This window comes from Melospiza melodia, chromosome 1, assembly GCF_035770615.1.
Source record: "Melospiza melodia melodia isolate bMelMel2 chromosome 1, bMelMel2.pri, whole genome shotgun sequence".
NCBI classification, from domain to species: Eukaryota; Metazoa; Chordata; class Aves; order Passeriformes; family Passerellidae; genus Melospiza; species Melospiza melodia.
This window is the reverse complement of record NC_086194.1, coordinates 78,737,643-78,752,654: the sequence shown is the minus strand read 5'-3', so window position 1 is coordinate 78,752,654 and position 15,012 is coordinate 78,737,643.

Sequence of the window (15,012 nt, the reverse complement as noted above, 5' to 3'; positions counted from 1 at the left end):
GGCAGGAAGAAAAGTTGTCCAAAACAGCTTCCAATCGAATGTTCATGTGATTGGAAGAGTCAGGAGAGTGCAAAAGTACCGTTTTCTATCAGTTGGCAAGGTGCGCACACAATCCCAGTGTTGTACAGCTTGCTTCTTCACCTTCCCGAAGTTGCCGCTCTCTCCGGCGCCCGGAACCGAAGAAGCGGCTTCTTCGCGCAAAGACGATTGTGCCGCTCACAGTGCTCTCCTTAGCGCGGCTTCTGCCGAAAGACGCCCGGGAGCGGCTCTTAGCTGTGGACAGCATCCTACCTTCGTCTTTAGCGTCTCTTCTAATCTACATCTCAGCAAAATGCTTTTCCACTATGTCTGGCTAGGAAAAACTGTGCCAGCACAGAAAACATCTCCCATCGTGTTCTAGACGTTGCACGGATGTCTGCCAAGTGTTTGGCAGGAAGAAAAGAAAAGTTGTCCAAAACAGCTTCCAATCGAATATTCATGTGATTGGAAAAGTCAGGAGAGTGCAAAAGTACCGTTTTTTATCAGTTGGCAAGGTGCGCACACAATCCCAGTGTTGTACAGCTTGCTTCTTCACCTTCCCGAAGTTGCCGCTCTCTCCGGCTCCCGGAGCCGAAGAAGCGGCTTCTTCGCCCAAAGACGATTGTGCCGCTCACAGTGCTCTCCTTAGTGCGGCTTCTGCCGAAAGACGCCCGGCAGCGGCTCTTACCTCCGGAGAGCATCCTACCTTCGTCTTTAGCGTCTCTTCTCATCTACATCTCAGCAAAATGCTTTTCCGCTATGTCTGGCTAGGAAAAACTGTGCCAGCACAGAAAACATCTCCCATCGTGTTCTAGACGTTGCACGGAGGTCTGCCAAGTGTTTGGCAGGAAGAAAAGTTGTCCAAAACAGCTTCCAATCGAATGTTCATGTGATTGGAAGAGTCAGGAGAGTGCAAAAGTACTGTTTTCTATCAGTTGGCAAGCTGCGCACACAATCCCAGTGTTGTACAGCTTGCTTCTTCACCTTCCCGAAGTTGCCGCTCTCTCCAGCTCCCGGAGCCGAAGAAGCGGCTTCTTCGCGCAAAGACGATTGTGCCGCTCACAGTGCTCTCCTTAGCGCGGCTTCTGCCGAAAGACGCCCGCGAGCGGCTCTTAGCTGCGGACAGCATCCTACCTTCGTCTTTCGCGTCTTTTGTAGTCTACATCTCAGCAAAATGCTTTTCCACTATGTCTGGCTAGGAAAAACGGTGCCAGCACAGAAAACATCTCCCATCGTGTTCTAGACGTTGCACGGAGGTCTGCCAAGTGTTTGGCAGGAAGAAAAGAAAAGTTGTCCAAAACAGCTTCCAATCGAATGTTCATGTGATTGGAAAAGTCAGGAGAGTGCAAAAGTACTGTTTTCTACCAGTTGGCAAGGTGCGCACACAATCCCAGTGTTGTACAGCTTGCTTCTTCACCTTCCCGAAGTTGCCGCTCTCTCCGGCTCCCGGAGCCGAAGAAGCGGCTTCTTCGCGCAAAGACGATTGTGCCGCTCACAGTGCTCTCCTTAGCGCGGCTTCTGCCGAAAGACGCCCGGCAGCGGCTCTTACCTCCGGAGAGCATCCTACCTTCGTCTTTAGCGTCTCTTCTCATCTACATCTCAGCAAAAAGCTTTCCCACTATGTCTGGCTAGGAAAAACTGTGCCAGCACAGAAAACATCTCCCATCGTGTTCTAGACGTTGCACGGAGGTCTGCCAAGTGTTTGGCAGGAAGAAAAGAAAAGTTGTCCAAAACAGCTTCCAATCGAATGTTCATGTGATTGGAAGAGTCAGGAGAGTGCAAAAGTACTGTTTTCTATCAGTTGGCAAGGTGCGCACACAATCCCAGTGTTGTACAGCTTGCTTCTTCACCTTCCCGAAGTTGCCGCTCTCTCCGGCTCCCGGAGCCGAAGAAGCGGCTTCTTCGCGCAAAGACGATTGTGCCGCTCACAGTGCTCTCTTTAGCGCGGCTTCTGCCGAAAGACGCCCGGGAGCGGCTCTTAGCTGCGGACAGCATCCTACCTTCGTCTTTAGCGTCTCTTCTCATCTACATCTCAGCAAAAAGCTTTCCCACTATGTCTGGCCAGGAAAAACTGTGCCAGCACAGAAAACATCTCCCATCGTGTTCTAGACGTTGCACGGAGGTCTGCCAAGTGTTTGGCAGGAAGAAAAGTAAAGTTGTCCAAAACAGCTTCCAATCGAATATTCATGTGATTGGAAAACTCAGGAGAGTGCAAAAGTACTGTTTTCTATCAGTTGGCAAGGTGCGCACACAATCCCAGTGTTGTACAGCTTGCTTCTTCACCTTCCCGAAGTTGCCGTTCTCTCTGGCGCCCGGAGCCGAAGAAGCCGCTTCTTCGCGCAAAGACGATTGTGCCGCTCACAGTGCTCTCCTTAGCGCGGCTTCTGCCGAAAGACGCCCGCGAGCGGCTCTTAGCTGCGGACAGCATCCTACCTTCGTCTTTAGCGTCTTTTGTAGTCTACATCTCAGCAAAATGCTTTTCCACTATGTCTGGCTAGGAAAAACTGTGCCAGCACAGAAAACATCTCCCATCGTGTTCTAGATGTTGCACGGAGGTCTGCCAAGTGTTTGGCAATAAGAAAAGAAAAGTTGTCCAAAACAGCTTCCAATCGAATGTTCATGTGATTGGAAAAGTCAGGAGAGTGCAAAAGTACTGTTTTCTACCAGTTGGCAAGGTGCGCACACAATCCCAGTGTTGTACAGCTTGCTTCTTCACCTTCCCGAAGTTGCCGCTCTCTCCGGCTCCCGGAGCCGAAGAAGCGGCTTCTTCGCGCAAAGGCGATTGTGCCGCTCACCGTGCTCTCCTTAGCGCGGCTTCTGCCGAAAGACGCCCGGGAGCGGCTCTTAGCTGCGGACAGCATCCTACCTTCGTCTTTAGCGTCTCTTCTCATCTACATCTCAGCAAAATGCTTTTCCACTATGTCTGGCTAGGAAAAACTGTGCCAGCACAGAAAACATCTCCCATCGTGTTCTAGACGTTGCACGGAGGTCTGCCAAGTGTTTGGCAGGAAGAAAAGAAAAGTTGTCCAAAACAGCTTCCAATCGAATGTTCATGTGATTGGAAGAGTCAGGAGAGTGCAAAAGTACTGTTTTCTATCAGTTGGCAAGGTGCGCACACAATCCCAGTGTTGTACAGCTTGCTTCTTCACCTTCCCGAAGTTGCCGCTCTCTCCGTCTCCCGGAGCCGAAGAAGCGGCTTCTTCGCGCAAAGACGATTGTGCCGCTCACAGTGCTCTCCTTAGCGCGGCTTCTGCCGAAAGACGCCCGCGAGCGGCTCTTAGCTGCGGACAGCATCCTACCTTCGTCTTTAGCGTCTCTTCTCATCTACATCTCAGCAAAAAGCTTTCCCACTATGTCTGGCTAGGAAAAACTGTGCCAGCACAGAAAACATCTCCCATCGTGTTCTAGACGTTGCACGGAGGTCTGCCAAGTGTTTGGCAGGAAGAAAAGAAAAGTTGTCCAAAACAGCTTCCAATCGAATGTTCATGTGATTGGAAGAGTCAGGAGAGTGCAAAAGTACTGTTTTCTACCAGTTGGCAAGGTGCGCACACAATCCCAGTGTTGTACAGCTTGCTTCTTCACCTTCCCGAAGTTGCCGCTCTCTCCGGCTCCCGGAGCCGAAGAAGCGGCTTCTTCGCGCAAAGACGATTGTGCCGCTCACAGTGCTCTCCTTAGCGCGGCTTCTGCCGAAAGACGCCCGGGAGCGGCTCTTAGCTGCGGACAGCATCCTACCTTCGTCTTTAGCGTCTTTTGTAGTCTACATCTCAGCAAAATGCTTTTCCACTATGTCTGGCGAGGAAAAACTGTGCCAGCACAGAAAACATCTCCCATCGTGTTCTAGACGTTGCACGGAGGTCTGCCAAGTGTTTGGCAGGAAGAAAAGAAAAGTTGTCCAAAACAGCTTCCAATCGAATGTTCATGTGATTGGAAAAGTCAGGAGAGTGCAAAAGTACTGTTTTCTATCAGTTGGCAAGCTGCGCACACAATCCCAGTGTTGTACAGCTTGCTTCTTCACCTTCCCGAAGTTGCCGCTCTCTCCGGCGCCCGGAGCCGAAGAAGCGGCTTCTTCGCGCAAAGACGATTGTGCCGCTCACAGTGCTCTCCTTAGCGCGGCTTCTGCCGAAAGACGCCCGGCAGCGGCTCTTAGCTGCGGACAGCATCCTACCTTCGTCTTTAGCGTCTCTTCTCATCTACATCTCAGCAAAAAGCTTTCCCACTATGTCTGGCTAGGAAAAACTGTGCCAGCACAGAAAACATCTCCCATCGTGTTCTAGACGTTGCACGGATGTCTGCCAAGTGTTTGGCAGGAAGAAAAGTTGTCCAAAACAGCTTCCAATCGAATGTTCATGTGATTGGAAGAGTCAGGAGAGTGCAAAAGTACTGTTTTCTACCAGTTGGCAAGGTGCGCACACAATCCCAGTGTTGTACAGCTTGCTTCTTCACCTTCCCGAAGTTGCCGCTCTCTCCGGCTCCCGGAGCCGAAGAAGCGGCTTCTTCACGCAAAGACGATTGTGCCGCTCACAGTGCTCTCCTTAGCGCGGCTTCTGCCGAAAGACGCCCGCGAGCGGCTCTTAGCTGCGGACAGCATCCTACCTTCGTCTTTAGCGTCTTTTGTAGTCTACATCTCAGCAAAAAGCTTTCCCACTATGTCTGGCTAGGAAAAACTGTGCCAGCACAGAAAACATCTCCCATCGTGTTCTAGACGTTGCACGGAGGTCTGCCAAGTGTTTGCCAGGAAGAAAAGAAAAGTTGTCCAAAACAGCTTCCAATCGAATGTTCATGTGATTGGAAAAGTCAGGAGAGTGCAAAAGTACTGTTTTCTATCAGTTGGCAAGCTGCGCACACAATCCCAGTGTTGTACAGCTTGCTTCTTCACCTTCCCGAAGTTGCCGCTCTCTCCGGCGCCCGGAGCCGAAGAAGCGGCTTCTTCGCGCAAAGACGATTGTGCCGCTCACAGTGCTCTCCTTAGCGCGGCTTCTGCCGAAAGACGCCCGGCAGCGGCTCTTAGCTGCGGACAGCATCCTACCTTCGTCTTTAGCGTCTCTTCTCATCTACATCTCAGCCAAAAGCTTTCCCACTATGTCTGGCTAGGAAAAACTGTGCCAGCACAGAAAACATCTCCCATCGTGTTCTAGACGTTGCACGGAGGTCTGCCAAGTGTTTGGCAGGAAGAAAAGAAAAGTTGTCCAAAACAGCTTCCAATCGAATGTTCATGTGATTGGAAGAGTCAGGAGAGTGCAAAAGTACTGTTTTCTATCAGTTGGCAAGGTGCGCACACAATCCCAGTGTTGTACAGCTTGCTTCTTCACCTTCCCGAAGTTGCCGCTCTCTCCGGCTCCCGGAGCCGAAGAAGCGGCTTCTTCGCGCAAAGACGATTGTGCCGCTCACAGTGCTCTCCTTAGCGCGGCTTCTGCCGAAAGACGCCCGGGAGCGGCTCTTAGCTGCGGACAGCATCCTACCTTCGTCTTTAGCGTCTCTTCTCATCTACATCTCAGCAAAATGCTTTTCCACTATGTCTGGCTAGGAAAAACTGTGCCAGCACAGAAAACATCTCCCATCGTGTTCTAGACGTTGCACGGATGTCTGCCAAGTGTTTGGCAGGAAGAAAAGAAAAGTTGTCCAAAACAGCTTCCAATCGAATGTTCATGTGATTGGAAGAGTCAGGAGAGTGCAAAAGTACTGTTTTCTACCAGTTGGCAAGGTGCGCACACAATCCCAGTGTTGTACAGCTTGCTTCTTCACCTTCCCGAAGTTGCCGCTCTCTCCGGCTCCCGGAGCCGAAGAAGCGGCTTCTTCGCGCAAAGACGATTGTGCCGCTCACAGTGCTCTCTTTACCGCGGCTTCTGCCGAAAGACGCCCGGGAGCGGTTCTTAGCTGCGGACAGCATCCTACCTTCGTCTTTCGCGTCTTTTGTAGTCTACATCTCAGCAAAATGCTTTTCCACTATGTCTGGCGAGGAAAAACTGTGCCAGCACAGAAAACATCTCCCATCGTGTTCTAGACGTTGCACGGAGGTCTGCCAAGTGTTTGGCAGGAAGAAAAGAAAAGTTGTCCAAAACAGCTTCCAATCGAATGTTCATGTGATTGGAAGAGTCAGGAGAGTGCAAAAGTACTGTTTTCTATCAGTTGGCAAGCTGCGCACACAATCCCAGTGTTGTACAGCTTGCTTCTTCACCTTCCCGAAGTTGCCGCTCTCTCCGGCGCCCGGAGCCGAAGAAGCGGCTTCTTCGCGCAAAGACGATTGTGCCGCTCACAGTGCTCTCCTTAGCGCGGCTTCTGCCGAAAGACGCCCGGCAGCGGCTCTTAGCTGCGGACAGCATCCTACCTTCGTCTTTAGCGTCTCTTCTCATCTACATCTCAGCAAAATGCTTTTCCACTATGTCTGGCTAGGAAAAACTGTGCCAGCACAGAAAACATCTCCCATCGTGTTCTAGACGTTGCACGGATGTCTGCCAAGTGTTTGGCAGGAAGAAAAGTTGTCCAAAACAGCTTCCAATCGAATGTTCATGTGATTGGAAGAGTCAGGAGAGTGCAAAAGTATCGTTTTCTATCAGTTGGCAAGGTGCGCACACAATCCCAGTGTTGTACAGCTTGCTTCTTCACCTTCCCGAAGTTGCCGCTCTCTCCGTCTCCCGGAGCCGAAGAAGCGGCTTCTTCGCGCAAAGACGATTGTGCCGCTCACAGGGCTCTCCTTAGCGCGGCTTCTGCCGAAAGACGCCCGGGAGCGGCTCTTAGCTGTGGACAGCATCCTACCTTCGTCTTTAGCGTCTCTTCTCATCTACATCTCAGCAAAATGCTTTTCCACTATGTCTGGCTAGGAAAAACTGTGCCAGCACAGAAAACATCTCCCATCGTGTTCTAGATGTTGCACGGAGGTCTGCCAAGTGTTTGGCAATAAGAAAAGAAAAGTTGTCCAAAACAGCTTCCAATCGAATGTTCATGTGATTGGAAAAGTCAGGAGAGTGCAAAAGTACTGTTTTCTACCAGTTGGCAAGGTGCGCACACAATCCCAGTGTTGTACAGCTTGCTTCTTCACCTTCCCGAAGTTGCCGCTCTCTCCGGCTCCCGGAGCCGAAGAAGCGGCTTCTTCGCGCAAAGGCGATTGTGCCGCTCACCGTGCTCTCCTTAGCGCGGCTTCTGCCGAAAGACGCCCGGCAGCGGCTCTTAGCTGCGGACAGCATCCTACCTTCGTCTTTAGCGTCTCTTCTCATCTACATCTCAGCAAAATGCTTTTCCACTATGTCTGGCTAGGAAAAACTGTGCCAGCACAGAAAACATCTCCCATCGTGTTCTAGACGTTGCACGGAGGTCTGCCAAGTGTTTGGCAGGAAGAAAAGAAAAGTTGTCCAAAACAGCTTCCAATCGAATGTTCATGTGATTGGAAGAGTCAGGAGAGTGCAAAAGTACTGTTTTCTATCAGTTGGCAAGGTGCGCACACAATCCCAGTGTTGTACAGCTTGCTTCTTCACCTTCCCGAAGTTGCCGCTCTCTCCGTCTCCCGGAGCCGAAGAAGCGGCTTCTTCGCGCAAAGACGATTGTGCCGCTCACAGTGCTCTCCTTAGCGCGGCTTCTGCCGAAAGACGCCCGCGAGCGGCTCTTAGCTGCGGACAGCATCCTACCTTCGTCTTTAGCGTCTCTTCTCATCTACATCTCAGCAAAAAGCTTTCCCACTATGTCTGGCTAGGAAAAACTGTGCCAGCACAGAAAACATCTCCCATCGTGTTCTAGACGTTGCACGGAGGTCTGCCAAGTGTTTGGCAGGAAGAAAAGAAAAGTTGTCCAAAACAGCTTCCAATCGAATGTTCATGTGATTGGAAGAGTCAGGAGAGTGCAAAAGTACTGTTTTCTACCAGTTGGCAAGGTGCGCACACAATCCCAGTGTTGTACAGCTTGCTTCTTCACCTTCCCGAAGTTGCCGCTCTCTCCGGCTCCCGGAGCCGAAGAAGCGGCTTCTTCGCGCAAAGACGATTGTGCCGCTCACAGTGCTCTCCTTAGCGCGGCTTCTGCCGAAAGACGCCCGGGAGCGGCTCTTAGCTGCGGACAGCATCCTACCTTCGTCTTTAGCGTCTTTTGTAGTCTACATCTCAGCAAAATGCTTTTCCACTATGTCTGGCGAGGAAAAACTGTGCCAGCACAGAAAACATCTCCCATCGTGTTCTAGACGTTGCACGGAGGTCTGCCAAGTGTTTGGCAGGAAGAAAAGAAAAGTTGTCCAAAACAGCTTCCAATCGAATGTTCATGTGATTGGAAAAGTCAGGAGAGTGCAAAAGTACTGTTTTCTATCAGTTGGCAAGCTGCGCACACAATCCCAGTGTTGTACAGCTTGCTTCTTCACCTTCCCGAAGTTGCCGCTCTCTCCGGCGCCCGGAGCCGAAGAAGCGGCTTCTTCGCGCAAAGACGATTGTGCCGCTCACAGTGCTCTCCTTAGCGCGGCTTCTGCCGAAAGACGCCCGGCAGCGGCTCTTAGCTGCGGACAGCATCCTACCTTCGTCTTTAGCGTCTCTTCTCATCTACATCTCAGCAAAAAGCTTTCCCACTATGTCTGGCTAGGAAAAACTGTGCCAGCACAGAAAACATCTCCCATCGTGTTCTAGACGTTGCACGGATGTCTGCCAAGTGTTTGGCAGGAAGAAAAGTTGTCCAAAACAGCTTCCAATCGAATGTTCATGTGATTGGAAGAGTCAGGAGAGTGCAAAAGTACTGTTTTCTACCAGTTGGCAAGGTGCGCACACAATCCCAGTGTTGTACAGCTTGCTTCTTCACCTTCCCGAAGTTGCCGCTCTCTCCGGCTCCCGGAGCCGAAGAAGCGGCTTCTTCACGCAAAGACGATTGTGCCGCTCACAGTGCTCTCCTTAGCGCGGCTTCTGCCGAAAGACGCCCGCGAGCGGCTCTTAGCTGCGGACAGCATCCTACCTTCGTCTTTAGCGTCTTTTGTAGTCTACATCTCAGCAAAAAGCTTTCCCACTATGTCTGGCTAGGAAAAACTGTGCCAGCACAGAAAACATCTCCCATCGTGTTCTAGACGTTGCACGGAGGTCTGCCAAGTGTTTGGCAGGAAGAAAAGAAAAGTTGTCCAAAACAGCTTCCAATCGAATGTTCATGTGATTGGAAAAGTCAGGAGAGTGCAAAAGTACTGTTTTCTATCAGTTGGCAAGCTGCGCACACAATCCCAGTGTTGTACAGCTTGCTTCTTCACCTTCCCGAAGTTGCCGCTCTCTCCGGCGCCCGGAGCCGAAGAAGCGGCTTCTTCGCGCAAAGACGATTGTGCCGCTCACAGTGCTCTCCTTAGCGCGGCTTCTGCCGAAAGACGCCCGGCAGCGGCTCTTAGCTGCGGACAGCATCCTACCTTCGTCTTTAGCGTCTCTTCTCATCTACATCTCAGCCAAAAGCTTTCCCACTATGTCTGGCTAGGAAAAACTGTGCCAGCACAGAAAACATCTCCCATCGTGTTCTAGACGTTGCACGGAGGTCTGCCAAGTGTTTGGCAGGAAGAAAAGAAAAGTTGTCCAAAACAGCTTCCAATCGAATGTTCATGTGATTGGAAGAGTCAGGAGAGTGCAAAAGTACTGTTTTCTATCAGTTGGCAAGGTGCGCACACAATCCCAGTGTTGTACAGCTTGCTTCTTCACCTTCCCGAAGTTGCCGCTCTCTCCGGCTCCCGGAGCCGAAGAAGCGGCTTCTTCGCGCAAAGACGATTGTGCCGCTCACAGTGCTCTCCTTAGCGCGGCTTCTGCCGAAAGACGCCCGGGAGCGGCTCTTAGCTGCGGACAGCATCCTACCTTCGTCTTTAGCGTCTCTTCTCATCTACATCTCAGCAAAATGCTTTTCCACTATGTCTGGCTAGGAAAAACTGTGCCAGCACAGAAAACATCTCCCATCGTGTTCTAGACGTTGCACGGATGTCTGCCAAGTGTTTGGCAGGAAGAAAAGAAAAGTTGTCCAAAACAGCTTCCAATCGAATGTTCATGTGATTGGAAGAGTCAGGAGAGTGCAAAAGTACTGTTTTCTACCAGTTGGCAAGGTGCGCACACAATCCCAGTGTTGTACAGCTTGCTTCTTCACCTTCCCGAAGTTGCCGCTCTCTCCGGCTCCCGGAGCCGAAGAAGCGGCTTCTTCGCGCAAAGACGATTGTGCCGCTCACAGTGCTCTCTTTACCGCGGCTTCTGCCGAAAGACGCCCGGGAGCGGTTCTTAGCTGCGGACAGCATCCTACCTTCGTCTTTCGCGTCTTTTGTAGTCTACATCTCAGCAAAATGCTTTTCCACTATGTCTGGCGAGGAAAAACTGTGCCAGCACAGAAAACATCTCCCATCGTGTTCTAGACGTTGCACGGAGGTCTGCCAAGTGTTTGGCAGGAAGAAAAGAAAAGTTGTCCAAAACAGCTTCCAATCGAATGTTCATGTGATTGGAAGAGTCAGGAGAGTGCAAAAGTACTGTTTTCTATCAGTTGGCAAGCTGCGCACACAATCCCAGTGTTGTACAGCTTGCTTCTTCACCTTCCCGAAGTTGCCGCTCTCTCCGGCGCCCGGAGCCGAAGAAGCGGCTTCTTCGCGCAAAGACGATTGTGCCGCTCACAGTGCTCTCCTTAGCGCGGCTTCTGCCGAAAGACGCCCGGCAGCGGCTCTTAGCTGCGGACAGCATCCTACCTTCGTCTTTAGCGTCTCTTCTCATCTACATCTCAGCAAAATGCTTTTCCACTATGTCTGGCTAGGAAAAACTGTGCCAGCACAGAAAACATCTCCCATCGTGTTCTAGACGTTGCACGGATGTCTGCCAAGTGTTTGGCAGGAAGAAAAGTTGTCCAAAACAGCTTCCAATCGAATGTTCATGTGATTGGAAGAGTCAGGAGAGTGCAAAAGTATCGTTTTCTATCAGTTGGCAAGGTGCGCACACAATCCCAGTGTTGTACAGCTTGCTTCTTCACCTTCCCGAAGTTGCCGCTCTCTCCGGCTCCCGGAGCCGAAGAAGCGGCTTCTTCGCGCAAAGACGATTGTGCCGCTCACAGGGCTCTCCTTAGCGCGGCTTCTGCCGAAAGACGCCCGGGAGCGGCTCTTAGCTGTGGACAGCATCCTACCTTCGTCTTTAGCGTCTCTTCTCATCTACATCTCAGCAAAATGCTTTTCCACTATGTCTGGCTAGGAAAAACTGTGCCAGCACAGAAAACATCTCCCATCGTGTTCTAGACGTTGCACGGATGTCTGCCAAGTGTTTGGCAGGAAGAAAAGTTGTCCAAAACAGCTTCCAATCGAATGTTCATGTGATTGGAAGAGTCAGGAGAGTGCAAAAGTACCGTTTTCTATCAGTTGGCAAGGTGCGCACACAATCCCAGTGTTGTACAGCTTGCTTCTTCACCTTCCCGAAGTTGCCGCTCTCTCCGGCTCCCGGAGCCGAAGAAGCGGCTTCTTCGCGCAAAGACGATTGTGCCGCTCACAGTGCTCTCCTTAGCGCGGCTTCTGCCGAAAGACGCCCGGGAGCGGCTCTTAGCTGCGGACAGCATCCTACCTTCGTCTTTAGCCTCTTTTGTAATCTACATCTCAGCAAAATGCTTTTCCACTATGTCTGGCTAGGAAAAACGGTGCCAGCACAGAAAACATCTCCCATCGTGTTCTAGACGTTGCACGGAGGTCTGCCAAGTGTTTGGCAGGAAGAAAAGAAAAGTTGTCCAAAACAGCTTCCAATCGAATGTTCATGTGATTGGAAAAGTCAGGAGAGTGCAAAAGTACTGTTTTCTATCAGTTGGCAGGGTGCGCACACAATCCCAGTGTTGTACAGCTTGCTTCTTCACCTTCCCGAAGTTGCCGCTCTCTCCGGCTCCCGGAGCCGAAGAAGCGGCTTCTTCGCGCAAAGACGATTGTGCCGCTCACAGTGCTCTCCTTAGCGCGGCTTCTGCCGAAAGACGCCCGGCAGCGGCTCTTACCTCCGGAGAGCATCCTACCTTCGTCTTTAGCGTCTCTTCTCATCTACATCTCAGCAAAAAGCTTTCCCACTATGTCTGGCTAGGAAAAACTGTGCCAGCACAGAAAACATCTCCCATCGTGTTCTAGACGTTGCACGGATGTCTGCCAAGTGTTTGGCAGGAAGAAAAGAAAAGTTGTCCAAAACAGCTTCCAATCGAATGTTCATGTGATTGGAAGAGTCAGGAGAGTGCAAAAGTACTGTTTTCTACCAGTTGGCAAGGTGCGCACACAATCCCAGTGTTGTACAGCTTCCTTCTTCACCTTCCCGAAGTTGCCGCTCTCTCCGGCTCCCGGAGCCGAAGAAGCGGCTTCTTCGCGCAAAGACGATTGTGCCGCTCACAGTGCTCTCCTTAGCGCGGCTTCTGCCGAAAGACGCCCGGGAGCGGCTCTTAGCTGCGGACAGAATCCTACCTTCTTCTTTAGCGTCTCTTCTCATCTACATCTCAGCAAAAAGCTTTCCCAATATTTCTGGCTAGGAAAAACTGTGCCAGCACAGAAAACATCTCCCATCGTGTTCTAGATGTTGCACGGATGTCTGCCAAGTGTTTGGCAGGAAGAAAAGTTGTCCAAAACAGCTTCCAATCGAATGTTCATGTGATTGGAAGAGTCAGGAGAGTGCAAAAGTACTGTTTTCTACCAGTTGGCAAGGTGCGCACACAATCCCAGTGTTGTACAGCTTGCTTCTTCACCTTCCCGAAGTTGCCGCTCTCTCCGGCTCCCGGAGCCGAAGAAGCGTCTTCTTCGCGCAAAGACGATTGTGCCGCTCACAGTGCTCTCTTTAGCGCGGCTTCTGCCGAAAGACGCCCGGCAGCGGCTCTTAGCTGCGGACAGCATCCTACCTTCGTCTTTAGCGTCTCTTCTCATCTACATCTCAGCAAAAAGCTTTCCCACTATGTCTGGCTAGGAAAAACTGTGCCAGCACAGAAAACATCTCCCATCGTGTTCTAGACGTTGCACGGATGTCTGCCAAGTGTTTGGCAGGAAGAAAAGAAAAGTTGTCCAAAACAGCTTCCAATCGAATGTTCATGTGATTGGAAAAGTCAGGAGAGTGCAAAAGTACTGTTTTCTATCAGTTGGCAAGCTGCGCACACAATCCCAGTGTTGTACAGCTTGCTTCTTCACCCTCCCGAAGTTGCCGCTCTCTCCGGCTCCCGGAGCCGAAGAAGCGGCTTCTTCGCGCAAAGACGATTGTGCCGCTCACAGTGCTCTCCTTAGCGCGGCTTCTGCCGAAAGACGCCCGGCAGCGGCTCTTAGCTGCGGACAGCATCCTACCTTCGTCTTTAGCGTCTTTTGTAGTCTACATCTCAGCAAAATGCTTTTCCACTATGTCTGGCTAGGAAAAACTGTGCCAGCACAGAAAACATCTCCCATCGTGTTCTAGACGTTGCACGGAGGTCTGCCAAGTGTTTGGCAGGAAGAAAAGAAAAGTTGTCCAAAACAGCTTCCAATCGAATGTTCATGTGATTGGAAGAGTCAGGAGAGTGCAAAAGTACTGTTTTCTATCAGTTGGCAAGGTGCGCACACAATCCCAGTGTTGTACAGCTTGCTTCTTCACCTTCCCGAAGTTGCCGCTCTCTCCGTCTCCCGGAGCCGAAGAAGCGGCTTCTTCGCGCAAAGACGATTGTGCCGCTCACAGTGCTCTCTTTAGCGCGGCTTCTGCCGAAAGACGCCCGGGAGCGGCTCTTAGCTGTGGACAGCATCCTACCTTCGTCTTTAGCGTCTCTTCTCATCTACATCTCAGCAAAAAGCTTTCCCACTATGTCTGGCTAGGAAAAACTGTGCCAGCACAGAAAACATCTCCCATCGTGTTCTAGACGTTGCACGGAGGTCTGCCAAGTGTTTGCCAGGAAGAAAAGAAAAGTTGTCCAAAACAGCTTCCAATCGAATGTTCATGTGATTGGAAGAGTCAGGAGAGTGCAAAAGTACTGTTTTCTACCAGTTGGCAAGGTGCGCACACAATCCCAGTGTTGTACAGCTTGCTTCTTCACCTTCCCGAAGTTGCCGCTCTCTCCGTCTCCCGGAGCCGAAGAAGCGGCTTCTTCGCGCAAAGACGATTGTGCCGCTCACAGTGCTCTCCTTAGCGCGGCTTCTGCCGAAAGACGCCCGGCAGCGGCTCTTACCTGCGGACAGCATCCTACCTTCGCCTTTGCGTCTTTTGTAGTCTACATCTCAGCAAAATGCTTTCCCACTATGTCTGGCTAGGAAAAACTGTGCCAGCACAGAAAACATCTCCCATCGTGTTCTAGACGTTGCACGGAGGTCTGCCAAGTGTTTGGCAGGAAGAAAAGAAAAGTTGTCCAAAACAGCTTCCAATCGAATGTTCATGTGATTGGAAGAGTCAGGAGAGTGCAAAAGTACTGTTTTCTATCAGTTGGCAAGCTGCGCACACAATCCCAGTGTTGTACAGCTTGCTTTTTCACCTTCCCGAAGTTGCCGCTCTCTCCGGCGCCCGGAGCCGAAGAAGCGGCTTCTTCACGCAAAGACGATTGTGCCGCTCACAGTGCTCTCCTTAGCGCGGCTTCTGCCGAAAGACGCCCGGCAGCGGCTCTTAGCTGCGGACAGCATCCTACCTTCGTCTTTAGTGTCTCTTCTCATCTACATCTCAGCAAAAAGCTTTCCCACTATGTCTGGCTAGGAAAAACTGTGCCAGCACAGAAAACATCTCCCATCGTGTTCTAGACGTTGCACGGAGGTCTGCCAAGTGTTTGGCAGGAAGAAAAGAAAAGTTGTCCAAAACAGCTTCCAATCGAATGTTCATGTGATTGGAAGAGTCAGGAGAGTGCAAAAGTACTGTTTTCTATCAGTTGGCAAGGTGCGCACACAATCCCAGTGTTGTACAGCTTGCTTCTTCACCTTCCCGAAGTTGCCGCTCTCTCCGGCTCCCGGAGCCGAAGAAGCGGCTTCTTCGCGCAAAGACAATTGTGCCGCTCACAGTGCTCTCCTTAGCGCGGCTTCTGCCGAAAGACGCCCGGGAGCGGCTCTTAGCTGCGGACAGCATCCTACCTTCGTCTTTAGCGTCTCTTCTCATCTACATCTCA